Source organism: Triturus cristatus, chromosome 6 (assembly GCF_964204655.1).
Source record: "Triturus cristatus chromosome 6, aTriCri1.1, whole genome shotgun sequence".
Lineage (NCBI taxonomy): Eukaryota > Metazoa > Chordata > Amphibia > Caudata > Salamandridae > Triturus > Triturus cristatus.
In genome coordinates, this window is record NC_140589.1 from 971,580,991 (window position 1) to 971,595,185 (window position 14,195).

The 14,195-nt window shown below is 44.0% G+C and overlaps 1 protein-coding gene across 1 annotated transcript in view; it reads left to right on the forward strand.

Annotated features, from left to right (window-relative positions):
• Positions 1-14,195, forward strand: part of HDDC2 (HD domain containing 2) — a 168,240-nt gene that overhangs the window by 762 nt on the left and 153,283 nt on the right. The gene's annotated exons all lie outside the window — the stretch shown is intronic.

A 14,195-nucleotide genomic window follows, 5' to 3' on the forward strand; every position in this document is an offset into this window, starting at 1 on the left:
AGAACGCACAAAACATCCCAAATTGTAGTATTTGTTTGGCATTTTACTGACCAGTTACAGTTTAATATGTTATTTAATTCAACCAGTGGATGCACACGTTTATTTAAGGTTTAATATGTGTTATGACATTAAAGTGCATTTACAAAGTGGGATACGTTACCAATCCCAGAATGTCCCAAATATGCTTAAAAGTGCAATCACATGCTATTTGTCTCCAAGCTATGTGGTTTCTGTCATCAGCACTTCTCCCTCTTTTCACAAGAGCAGTTCAAACATGAATGACAAAATATCCAAGTTTGCAAATGTTTTCCACATAACTTTGGCTCTGCCATATTTGCCAAATCCTCATCTGCTGCATAATCTGAAGATTTTGACTAAAAGAATGTTTGTAGCATATCAGTCAGTCAGTCAAAGGCTTTATTTCGATAAAAAACTTATCATAAAAGCTTCAGAGGAAAACAAAAGCAAGAATTTGATTACATTTAACCTTAAAAAACTTGATTTTCAAATAAAAGAAGCACATCATAAATAAATATTTAAAAAAAGATTAAACATTTCCTTTAAGCCTTTTGCTTCTAATGCACCAGGCCCATGATAAGAATTTGGAAAGGGCACAAACATACAATGGGCGAGAGTCCGACATTAAAATGCGTAGTGCCTCAATATGATGCCTGGTTCCCAACAAACGACACAATTGCTTGAGCCATCTTCTTCTTGGTTGTGCATACTCCTGGCATTCAAACAGAAAGTGTGCCACTGTCTCTTGTCTGGATATGCAAATAGGGCAAAATTCTGTCATCTGTGCTGGGGATTTCCACCGAGATGTAAAAGCATGTAGTAGAAGAGTCCCAGTCCTAAATTTGAAATAAAGGGTCCTGTCAAATGGTGTCTCAATAATGTCTAAGTAGAGTTTCCGGATCGGCAAATCCTTAAATTTCAGAAAGTCCTCCGTAAGTCTACCCAATGTACAATTAGTACTCCGTTGGGTTGCAATCCATTTCCAATACAAGCTCTTGAGTGTTGCCTTTGGGGGAAGATCTATTTACCCAAGCTTCACTTAAACCCAAGTTACACAGGAGGGCTTTCATATCTCTCAGCCATTTTATCCTATGCCACCCAAGGAGTGACATTACTTCAGAGAGGCCTTTGGCATACTTGGCAAGCTCCGGGGCTCGCCACAACCGGGCCCATAAAAGTAAAGGCCGGAACTTTGCCAAATCACCAATAGGGCGGCAACCTAGGTCAAGCATTAATGGGATCATGGGAGTTCCCTGGGGAAGTGACATGATGGCCCTACAAAACTTCCTCTCAGATCTTGACAATTCGCTAGTGTTGCATGAGCCCCATAGCTCTGCCCCATAAAGAGCAGAGCTTACTCCCCTTGCTGCATAGATTTCAATAACAGGGGCTATAGGTCTAATGGCACAGGAGCGCTGCTCCTTCAGAAGAGCCCCTGTTACCCTCTTGTGGGCTAGCAACATTTTACATAAATGAGGAGCCCACTGCATATTGTGCGACAAACGGATGCCTGGATAATCAAATACATCCACCCTCCCCAGAGGTACGGCGTTCAACTTTGGGGGACGCACAGGTTTTTTAGGGGGGTTCATCACAAGATATTTTGTTTTATCAGTATTGATTACCAGGACCCGTTCTGCACAAAAGGACTGGAAGTTATTGAGTAGTTTTTGAAGACCCATTGGTGATTTGGACAGCAGGAGTGTATCATCCGCAAAGAGAAGGGTGGGGATACGCTCCCCCGCCAGGGAAGGTTCATCTGAAGGATCTTTCAACAGGTGCTCCACCACACCGTTGACATACAAAGAAAAGAGGGTGGGAGCTAGAACACATCCTTGGCGTACCCCTCTCTCTACCGGGATTCTGCTAGTTTTCTCTCCCTCTGTACCCCATCTTATCTGGGCAAAACTATTTTCATGAAGCCTTACAAGTAGCAATAGAATGTAATGTGGTATCCCCATGTCAGTAAGAACTCTCCAGAGAGTCTCCCTAGGTACAAGGTCAAAGGCAGTCTTTAAATCGATAAACGCGAGATAAAGACTGCCTTTGCCCAAGACCACCACCTTCCAGTACACTAGCAGCAATCTAAAGGTTTGTTCTATTGTGCCAGTGCCTGCTCTAAATCCTGCCTGGTAGTCAGAAAGAACGTTATTTTCGCTAATTCATTGTAATTTTCTAACCAACAGCACCTTGCCGACTACCTTTTGGGTTACATCCAGCAGGCTTATAGGTCTATAATTCGACGGGTCGTCCCTGGCCCCTTTTTTAAAAATAGGGACAACCTCCGCCCCTTTCCAGGATGTGGGAATCGGTGCACCCCTGCAGATAGCAATGAGCAGGCAATAGATAAATTTCCCCCATTTCGGAATGTCTGAGCGGAGCAGGTCCCCGGGAATGCCATCTGGACCAGCCGCCTTTTGGGGCATGATGGTGCTAATGGCATACTCTACTTCTTTTATTGAGAAGTCGGGGTCTACAGAAACTGACTCCCAGTCCTTTTGGGGCATAGTAGTACCAATAGCATGCTCTACTCTTTTTGTTGGGAATTCAGGGTTTGCTAGAGCCACCTCCCAGCCCTGTTCATCATTGGGTATAGCTGTGGTGACATTTCCAGATTGGCGTTTATACAATTTAGAAAAGTGGTTAACCCACACTTGGCTAGTAATGTTACATGTTATGAGGTCGCTATCTGGTCTATTTCTGGCTCTGATTGTATCCCAGAAACGCCTTGAATCTTTTTCAGAGCTTGCCTCTTTTAAGGTGCGCCAATACTCTTCTTCCCACTCCTTTCTTGCACTTGCCAATGTTCGCTTATGCTCTTTCCTAGCACCCTGTATCAGGGCTTGGGATTTGCCTTTAATAGCCTCAATCAAAAGAGATTTTGCGTGTCTACATGCAGATGTGTACCAATCATGCTTGCTCCTTGGATTCCGGGTTGCCATGTTCCTACCCACATGTACCTTTTTCAAGAAAACATCCCCAATAAACCTAAGTGTTCCCTCGAAAATAGATGTAACCCTTCCAGTTGTTAGCAGGGCCGGATCAATAGTATCCAACTCCGTTTGTGAGGCTTTAAGCTTTTCATTGATATTATTAAGTTTAGTTTCATCAACTGAAACTTTATTCCACTTCAAGCGTCTGCCGCAAGAGGAGACAGAAATTTTATGAGCTTGCTTAGAGGGTACTTCGAGTGTTTTGCTAGGCCAAGGTTTTTTAGGAGTCAAAGAAAGCGAATTATGGTCGCTTTCAACAGTAGGTAGAACTACCATATCCTGTACTAAACCCCACAGTGAAAAATCTAGGAGAATGTAATCAATCCTCGAGGTGTGGTTGAGTCTATTAAATGTAGCAGCACCCATAGGGTCTGAGTTTGTACGACCATTTGTGGCTCTTAGGCCAAACTCCAATGTTAGAGCATTTAACTGTATCGCACTTTGGGTCCATCTTTTAATCGGAGGAATAGTTAGGGCTTGGATACCCCTTCTAACATCGTCCTCACCCAGTTCCAGAATGTCATCTGTTAAGAGAGGCTCATAGGTGCAGTTAAAGTCTCCCGCAACCAGGACTTGGGCACCAACAGTATTTTCACTAAGCTCTGTTTCAAGAATGGTCACTATCGGGGACATAGACCCAAATTTGGTACCTCTAACATATATGTTAAACGAATCGAGAGTTAGCCCCCTGCGGGGACCTCTCAAGGAAATTCCTAGAATATCTGGGCTATTAATATGCTTGGGTGTTATGCGGCAATTAAGGGAAATGCTTACCCAGATGAGAAGACCTCCCGAAGGGCGACCCTTCCCATTTCTAGGGAGTGCTGCAGGCACAGAGTATGTAACTTACCCAACTCGATGGAGTGGTTCTAAGCACCAGGTCTCCTGGAACAGGCAGATCTTATGGGCCTCTACTAAAGCATTCCATTCTGGTGAGCATAATTTCCTATGGATACCTGCTAGGTTCCAACTAAGAATCTTTAATGTAACCCTAGGATCATGGCCATCGCTATTTTGAGGACCCAGGCATTCAATAGAAGGCATGAGTACTGGAGAAGGCATGAGATTAATAGAAGTCATGGACTGAGCAATACTAGGCCCTGATACGGAGTGGGGACAAAAAGCTGGGACCTGTGAGATTGTTTGGTCAGTTGTCTGCATCGCTGGGGTCATATGACTAATATCTATATTTGTATTAGTCATAGCGCTAGCCAAGGATTGTAAGGGTTTGGGATTAAGGAATTCAATGCCCTCAAGGTCATGTTCAGTACGCAATAGTGGTCAATCCACTGCTTCTAAGCAGCTGAACCTATTTGTGACTGGTATGCCTCTCCAACCTACAAGAGGAGCTATGTCACCACCTCCATGACCTGACCAATCAGCCCACTCCCTTCTTCTATCCCAATTTCTTACTTGTGACCTGCTCCAATCGGGGACATCATTGTATCGATTTGTGGGGGGGTAGAAAAAAGAAAGCCTTCTTGTCTCTATTCCGTCATTCTTTGCCCGCATATCCCAACAGCAAATATGATCGGCCATTCGGGGGTCGTCAAAGTTGACTATGGCACAATCCCCCCGAATCCTTTTGCTCTCATTTCCTATCCAGGGTACCCTGCGCACCATTAAGATCCTGCTGCTACAATGAGGTGGCAGCGGTCTATTGGTAGTAAGCCAATGCTGTACCTTATTTTTTAGAGACCATGTCGGTTCCTCCGCATTTTGACTTAGCTCGGAAACTCCGGTCATGATTACAACATATGGACTTGCCTCTGGTAGTAGATGTGTTGGGTACCCAACCCCATCCCTGGTCTTATCATTTTTATACAGTGACTCTGATGGTTTAACCGGCATAGCTTTAGTATTGTCAGAAGGGACTGGGGTTTTGAGTGGCTCTATAACCTTCTTCAATACTGCTGGAGTTGGCTTCGTTTTTATGTTTGGCCCATCAGTGGCTACTTTTTTGGTTTGCAACTCCCCCATTGAATTTTTTCTATTTGCTTTTGACCCCCTTGGTTTAACCAACCCGGCACCCGTCTGAATATTCGGAGTTGCATTCATAGAAGCTATCTGCTTTTTGATATTTAAAAGGGATAGTTCGATGGGCTGCATATAGATTTTGATAAGTTCTCCCAATCTGAGTAATAGTTGGTTGTTTACCTCACAAACTTTGCAGCCCTCACCCAGACTACCAGGGTCGTTAGAATTTGATGGATTCAAAGAGAGGGTTATCATATCTGTTGCTACATTGATTGAGCTACTCAATGTAGATGCATTTTTACCTAGCATATGAATAATGGGAAGTATTTTATTAGATTTACGATTTTTCACTTCCTTGGGCTTCTTTCGCTTTGATATAGCGCCCTCCCTCTTTCCCCTGGAATGATCTGTGTTATGATCCTCCTGCATCGGGCTCGAAAAAAGTTCGGGCGTCTTCTCAAGCGCGTATCCGAGAGTAGCAGGGATACCGAAAGATCAGCCAAATTTGGCATAGTATGTGTTTCTACTCGTGCTTCAATTAGGGGTCTGTTCTCCCTAGGATTAATGGGTGACTTGGCTAAAACTAGAGAGCCCATTGATGAATGCTTGGCTAAGACCAGATCCTGAGACACCCTACGCTCCAGGAGTGATATGCCTTGGTTTATCGCCTCATTAGCCCTAGTAATATACTGGTCGATTGGGCCAGTGACATGTGCTGACCCCTGTGCAATTTTACTCCTGCTTCCCCCACAAACTATCAAATAGAAGTTCTAAAAAGAGACAACTATGAATTTGCGTGATATATAAGGGAATATAACTAGAGTCTCAAGTTCAAATATAAGAGGGGGGGCCCAGTCTTACCTGGTCTTAAACGGGCCCGCCCTTGGCCCGGCGCCGCCCGCGCGCGTCCCGCAACGCGGAGGAAGTAGCTGGTTTTTAAGCGCCTCTGGGCGCGCACGGCAGGAAGTGGGCGGTGCTGGTCACCGCTGTGCTAGCTGGGAGCTGTAGTCCTCCCCCACAGCGGCCGTATGGTGTTACAGGCAATGGCGGCGGGGAGAACAGCAGCGTCAGGGCCCCAGCAGTGATAGTGTCCACAGGTAGGAAATGCGTGTCAGTCCAACCTCAGGCAATAGGTAAATGAAGCCCCCAAATTGTAGTATTTGTTTGGCATTTTACTGACCAGTTACAGTTTAATATGTTATTTAATTCAATCAGTGGATGCACACGTTTATTTAAGGTTTAATATGTGTTATGACATTAAAGTGCATTTACAAAGTGGGATACGTTACCAATCACAGAATGTCCCAAATATGCTTAAAAGTGCAATCACATGCTATTTGTCTCCAAGCTATGTGGTTTCTGTCATCAGCACTTCTCCCTCTTTTCACAAGAGTAGTTCAAACATGAATGACAAAATATCCAAGTTTGCAAATGTTTTCCACATAACTTTGGCTCTGCCATATTTGCCAAATCCTCATCTGCTGCATAATCTGAAGATTTTGACTAAAAGAATGTTTGTAGCTCAAACACCTCAAAAAGTTACTAAAAAATGTGACTCGTGTTGCTGCGAAGGGGAGGGCCCTTTGTAAAGGTTGACTGGTCACCTTTCTCACTGCTACAGTTGTTTGTTACTCTGGTACTAATGAGGCTAAATCTTTGCAGAGACTGTTAGTGTGTGCAGAAATGTAAAAATAATAATATCAGTAAATGCAGCGCATTATGCTGCAGCCTTATTTTTGCTGCTTACTTTAGTCAGCACTATGACATAATTTTGCACTCCATTGCTGCATGATTCCAGTGGTCCCAAAGCAGACAGCACATGTAAAAAGTGTCTGTGCATGAAGAGAGACCGTGAATTATGCAAACTAGGGGGCATATTCACAATAAAGTGACGGAGCGCGGCATTAGCCTTGTTGGCTGCACTCCGCCACTTCAGAAATGAATGGCTGCACCTTATTTACAAGAATACTGTGCCGCCCTGCGTTTTACCCTGTGCTGGTGCTAATTGCAGTTGCCTAGCACCAACATAAGTACTCTTGCATCATTGTGCAAGGGTTCCTGCATTGCAGGGAAAGATTGTATATGTGCAGGAAGGTGTCCCTTCCTGCACATAAACAATCAGTCAGTCAAATAGCCTTTATTTCAACAATGTCATAAAAGGGTACATAAACAATATAACAACACTTTTTAAAATCCATAATTAACACCAAAAAAGAAAAATTACATCTCATTGCATAATATTGCCTAAAACCATCTGAGTCAAAATCCATTAGTTCCATAAAATTCAATTTGCTACAAGTTAGCATTGGATATCAACTAATTTGCACCGCTTAAGCCACATGGCTGAGAGATATTTGCAAATTGCAAATACTGTAGGGCCCGCTGTGTCTGACTTTAGAATTCTATATGCATGTTGGTATTGCTTGAACCCCAAGTTTCTACACAGTGGTACCAGCCAGAATCTCCTGGAATTCATATATGCAGGACAGAAAAAAAAAGACATGGAGTTCATCCTCCACGCCACAGGTACAGCCCGGGCATGACATGCCCGGGGATGCTGCCATTTACTAGTGAAGACTTTAAGCGGAAGAGTGCCAAGTCTCCACTGAATGTAAGAGTTTCCTGACAAAGATTGGATATACAATATCCATAAAGCTTTCAAAGGCAAACAATCACCAATGGTGTTTTGTAACTTCTATGTGTGTTGCAGAATGCAACACACATAGAAGTTGCAATGCATATATATATATATATTCACTGAAAAAACCATAGGTTTCACACATGTTATAGTTAGCGGAAATTTTACTGATAAAAAACCAATGAAATTCCCCCGTTATAGTTAGTGCAGGCAACTATAACTCACGCGACCGCAATCCTCTGCTGATGCTAATACTGTATTTAGACACTTATTTGCCCATGTCTTCTTCTATACATTTTTAGCTATACATATATTACAAATATTTTTTTTTCATAAAGACACATATGTCATCAGCAGAAGATTGCGGTCGCGTGAGTTATAGTTGCCTGCACTAACTATAACGGGGGAATTTCATTGGTTTTTTATCAGTAAAATTTCCGCTAACTATAACATGTGTGAAACCTATGGTTTTTTCAGTGAATTTGCAAGGTTTTTTAAATGCTAATTCCTAACTATAACGTGTGTGAAACCTATGGTTTTTTCAGTGAATTTGTACGTTTTTTAAAATGCTAAGTTACTTTACGCCATTCGTGGCGTGCGCGCCCACTTAACGCAGTTCGTTCCGTGCGCGCACCGTGCGCGCACAGTGAGCACGCGGTGCGCTTCGCGCACCGCGCGCCCACTTTACGCAGTTAGTGCCGTGCACGCACGGTGGGCACGCGGTGCGCTACGCGCACCGCGTGCCCACGTTACGCTAGATGGGCCATGTACGCACGATGCGCTTCGCGCACCGTGCGCACATGGAGGACATATGATGCACTTCGTTTTGAAAGGTAATATTTTAATTTTTCGTATTTGTTATAAGCCATGCACAAATGGTGCCCTTCGGGCACCATTTGCACACGGGGTGGAGAGAGTGTGGATAATTTTTTTTTTAAAATATTTTAGTTTAACTCATCTTTAATAAGCCATGCTCAATTGGTGCCCTTCGGGCACCAATTGCACACGGGGTGGGGAGAGTGTGGATAATTTATTTTTTTAAATAATTTTTTACCGTACGCGTACGGTAAGCGTAATCGGCGAAATTAGCGAAAAAATAAAAATTCCGTTTTTGGCCTTGGGGGATCTTTGGGGACTCCCTCAACATTGCTATGTGTGTGGGAGCTGTCTAAACAGCCCCTTTACATGTTTTTGTGCTTTATATTTTAAACATCACTCTCAGTGCGAGAGAGAAAATGGCGGCCGCTGCTTCCTGGTTTCGGCCGATTCGAATGTTTACTAAGATCTAAGAGCCAATCAGAATCGCGCTCGCGCACGCCACCGTACGCGTACGGTAAGCGTACCGTAAGCGCACCGTAAGCTGGCTCAGATATATATATTGATTTAAAGGCTATTTTCTCAGAATCTACTGAACAGATTTACACCAAACCTACAAAAGGCACTTCCTTGACCTGAGGACTACCTCTCTGCCAAATTTCTAGTAATTCTGTTCAGCCGTTCGGGCTGTAGCCCTGTCTAAAGGTCCTATGGAAAAATGCATGGGAAAAACGCGTTTTGTGACCCCCCTTTTATCTCAGCCCCCGCTTGACGAATCCCCCCGAGACTTTCAGGGAAGGAGCGGAGCGTAGCGCCCCACCTATTTTGAAAAATTCGCGAGGATTCGTCGACCGGCGCCAAAGTTATTCAAAATAGAATGTTGCGGATTTCCTATGGAAACGTGGTCCTAACTATAACTACCTACTGGCGACCGCCAGTAGGTAATATATATATTTACTCCAGGGTTTCCCAGTTTTGACGCCGGCGCTCCCTTTCAGGGCGGTGCATTCCTTCCGACAGGGAACAGTCGGTTTAATATTTTTAGAAAAGAACAAAGGCGCTGCCAGACGACAGCACCCTTCGTAGTTTAGGAATGCACTCACTCGTGTGCTTTTGATTCAAAGGCGCTTTATTAACAAAAACACTACTTCACCCAACGCGTTTCACCTCCACCTGAGGCTTGATCACTCAAGCCTCAGGTGGAGGTGAAACGCGTTGGGTGAAGTAGCGTTTTTGTTAATAAAGCGCCTTTGAATCAAAAGCACACGAGTGAGTGCATTCCTAAACTTCAAAAGGGTGCTGTCGTCTGGCAGCGCCTTTGTTCTTTTCTAAAAATATATATATTATATATTTATATATATATTTTTTTAAATTGTTTATGTGCAGGAAGGGACACCTTCCTGCACATAAACAATAAATGGTGTTTTGCTGTTTGTATGTGCGCTGCACAATGCAGCTTACGTAGAAACAGCAAAAACAAAGAGAAATAACGCATTTCTCCTCGTTTTGCCAGGGTAAGACCAGGTGTTTTTTTGGTGTTAATTTTGGCACTGCCCCACATTTACACCACCCTTGTAAATATAGGGCAGCATCAAAATCAATGGGTGTTGTGGTGGAACTCCTACAGCAACACCGACTGCCCTCCCCATTCACGCTGAGTATAGAGTGAAAGGGTGCCTTATTTACAAGGCAGCGTTAAGCCACATTCAGTGGCTTAACGCTACCTTGTAAATAAGGCGAAGCTCGTGACGTTATGGTGGCGATATGGGCTTGTAAATATGCCCCTTAGTTTAATGTGCGTGCAAATCCTGCATTGTTGATCCCCAGTGAGTTGCACTACTACTGCTGAAACAAGGCAAATGGAGGTAGCAATGAGTGAGGCGGGCTGGCCTCAAGGGTCCTGTGTACTCAGTGACAGGCACTTTTGCTCTAGGGTGTGCTGCTTCGTAGGCCTGGTGCAAGACCAGAGGTGAACTTCAATGCATGTTGTCCTGGACAGGCTTTCAGTGTTAACCCACACTTGGCAACGCTAGGGTCCACCTGCTAGTGCTAAGACATGGGAAGGTGGTCCCTCAGGAGGGTGGTCTGGTGGACTGGTAATGAAGGTTGAACCTGGTTCCCCAGTACCAAAGTTGCAACTCTTTCCATACTGCCACAAACTCTCCCCCACTAAAAACCATACTGCCCTACTGAAGAAACGCACACTGCCTTCATCTACAACTCTATTGTGTCCCGCTATAAACACTTGGAAGTGACTCAATTCAAATTATGCACTAGACAAGAGTAATATGTTGCTGGGGGGGGGGGCGGGTGGAATTAACATCTTGGAAAAAGAAAACACTCATAGGGAATGCAAGATTAAGTAAAGTATGTGAAATGTAAGCAGGAACCACATGGTTACCTTTACACTTTTACACTCATTCAGAAATCAAGGAGTTATTTTGCTTTAACAGTTACGGACATGACTACTTGGCCCAGATGGAATCCGCTTCAATGTCCATTGCATATATCCTTACAAAAAGTAAGCAGTATGGTTTAAAAAGACCACATCCCTGACCACAGAGCTGCGGTACACATTTTATGAACTAAAATAAGGAAAACAGCTGATAAAGATCACATTAAACGATTTCCACTCCACGGGTCAACCAGGTATTGCAGTACTTCTAGGAATGGTCCACTTTCCTACCTGGGAAAGACAATTCTGTCCAAAGAAAGGCGGGAAAACAAAAGAAGCGCTTGTCTGAGAAACGGTTAAGTGGTGCTAATGTGTTTGGGTGTGAATAAAAACAATCTGGCCACTTTGCGACCACCCTGTCTTGCTTTATTTAGTTATTTCATTTTCATAATTCTAACCTTATTTTTTCTCCATTCCAAGGCTGCACTTTGCAATAGAAAAATGTCAGAGAAAGACGACATTTCTATCAAAATAGTTTCTTTTTTTAATCCATTTCAAAGGGTAACAAGTAAAGGAAAGAGAGGGTAAGAGCTGGTTCTTGAATCGATGTTTTTCAGCAAGTGAGGAGGAGTGAGACAGAAAGAGAAGGAAAGAGAGGGGGCGCAGCTGACAGCAGCAGAGCAGGAGAAGTGGACACTGTCCTTTTCCTTCTATGCCCACTCGCCTGTTCCAAATGACAAGCCTTTTCTATAGGCCTTGGCTATTTCTGCCATCCTTGGACGCATTTTTAAAATAAAAAAAATTAGGGGAACAGATTCTATTAGATTTAAAAAGTAGGAGCACGCCATGCCCTGCCGATCCTGCCCACTTCGACCATTGCATATATGTAAGCTGAACTGCTTCGGCATTCCTTGTGTAGCCATCTCGCTTTTCTACTGCATGAGCCAATTGGCAACTTTCCAGGACGTTTTGCTCATGTGGGTCCTAGAGATGGGCGACCTTCACAAATTAACGGCAATAGCCAAGCCGCTATGGACCCTTACATCACAAGCCGAGCCTAAAAATATGTATCATGTAAATCATGCAACACATAACATGATAGAATATAGTAATGTGTTGTGAAACCCATCCCAAAAATATATTTCTTTACTACGCAGAAACGTTACACCTTGGTACATCAGATTACTTATTTTTTTGAATGTGCTAGTCTTTAAAGTGAACTGAAACTGAGTAACATTACTATCTCAGCCATGATGCCAGTGTTGCTAGTGAAGTAAGAGGCAAGTCAGTTGTCATGTGTACCCTATAAATGACCTATATTCTTATTAAGCCCAGAACAAAATTATAGTTTAGTAAATCAAATGTAAGAGAGGTCTTTGTACAGGGCAAATCCTAAACTCATACTTGACGGTGCTCTGATATGTGATAATTAACAAAAAGGGAGCTTGGTGAGAAAATATTTACTTAGGATCACTGTTAGACTAAGCATCTTTTGACTTGTTTCCTCTGACTTTTTGCTTTCTGACCTCCCAGTTTTGACTCGTTTTTTGCTGGCTTAGTGTCTCTGCGCACTTTCTCACTGCTGATCAGTGCCCATGTTGTAAATTGTGTTATGGATTGGTGTTTCCATTATTGGCATATTTGATTTACTTGTCAGTCCCTAGTAAAGTGCACTGAGTTTGGCAGGGCCTGTTAGTCAAATGCTGCTACTGGGCTGCAGCACTCGATTGTGCCACCCACACAAGCAGCCTGTAAATGTAACTCTGGCCTGCCATTGCAGAGCCACACACTTGCCAGTCCCTAACCTTCTCTGTGCTTACATGGTAGTCACTCCTATGGTAGGCCCAACGTGCCCTTGTGGGCAGGGTGCATTGTATGTGAAAGGTAGGACATGCCCTGATGTGTGTGGTATGTCCTGATAGTGAAATACTGCCAATTTCTTTTTTCACTATTGCAAGGGTACCTGCTCCCACAGGAAAGAATGGGGAGTTTGTTTATAACAATTTATAAACATAACTACCCCTGGGAACAAGGTAGGAAAATAAAGTTTGATATACCTGAACTCAGAATGTTACAATGCATCTTTTAGTGAGGGTGAATTTTACATTCTGTGTTTGAAAATACCCGTTTTAGAAAGTAGGTATTTTCTTGCTTAGCCATCCAGTATGCCTCTGCTAGGTTTGTGTATTGCATGTCTGGCTTTGGATGACTTGGGCTGGAGGGGGGCAGTGGCTCCAGAGAGCCTGATGAGTCAGGGCTTGGCTGAACAGGCCTGGTCTGCATCTGGAGTGGTGTGAGGAGTAGCACCTTCACCTGAATAGGGCTGTGCCTGCCTTACACAATGATTGCTCCATCCCCCCCCCCCCCGTGGTGTGTCTGGAGCCAAGGCTCACACTGACAATGAAGGTTGTTGTGCACTTGCAAAGTGGCCCACAGAACTGGTTTTGGCTGGGTACAAGCACTCTCTGCCTTCAGAGAACAATGGATTTTTGTGTATAAAAAGAGGGGCCCAGACTTTTAGAACTCGTTGGAATCCAGGAACCTGCCTAGAAGAAGAGCAGCCAGGAGGAGCATTGCCCATTTGCTGTGCTTTTGCTTTGTTGGGTTGGCCTGCAGTTACTTCTTCTGCCTTAAGCAGTGAAAGGACTGGACTGAATTTTCTTTACTTGTGCTGAGTATCTCCAAGGGCCTGAAATCGAGCTGGCCTCCTGTTCTGAAGTCTCAGGGACTGGAAAGACTTCATCAGCCTCTGGATACCGCATCCATTTGTTTAGCCATTTGGAATGAAATAGACCCTGAGACACACGATTATAGAAACGTGAAGTTGTCATAACTATATGGAGTACATGCCACGATCACACGAAGAGGGAGAATGGGTCGGAAGGCTATTGGCGTAGCTAATACAACCCACATTAAGAGTGCCCCGATTACAATGGGTACGCTCAACAAGAAATAATGTTTTCCCGCAATGCTTTGCAATCGTAAATTCTATGAGAGGCAGCGGTGGCTCCTCGGAGCGTCGTCCCACTGCTCAGTAAGCAGTTTAAAAAGGACAAATAAAATAATAACGCAATGTTATTATCATTTTATTTTCCTGTTGTGGCTCAGCTGGTTAGGGTTGGGGCTGGGCTGTCACAGGAGCAAGGGGGGAGGAGTGGTGGGCACTCTCTTAAGTGCATATGGCGGTTTGGCTGGCTGTCTTGGCACAACCTGGGTGGAGAACATGCACAGCCTCCCAGTCTCTCTCTAAGCCCCGAACCACAGCACTCAGACCAATCACAAGGCTGCTGTAATACAGCATCTTGATTGGCTATGGGAGTATGGGAGCCTGTGTGCTTCCTGGTTCCTGCTCCTGGAG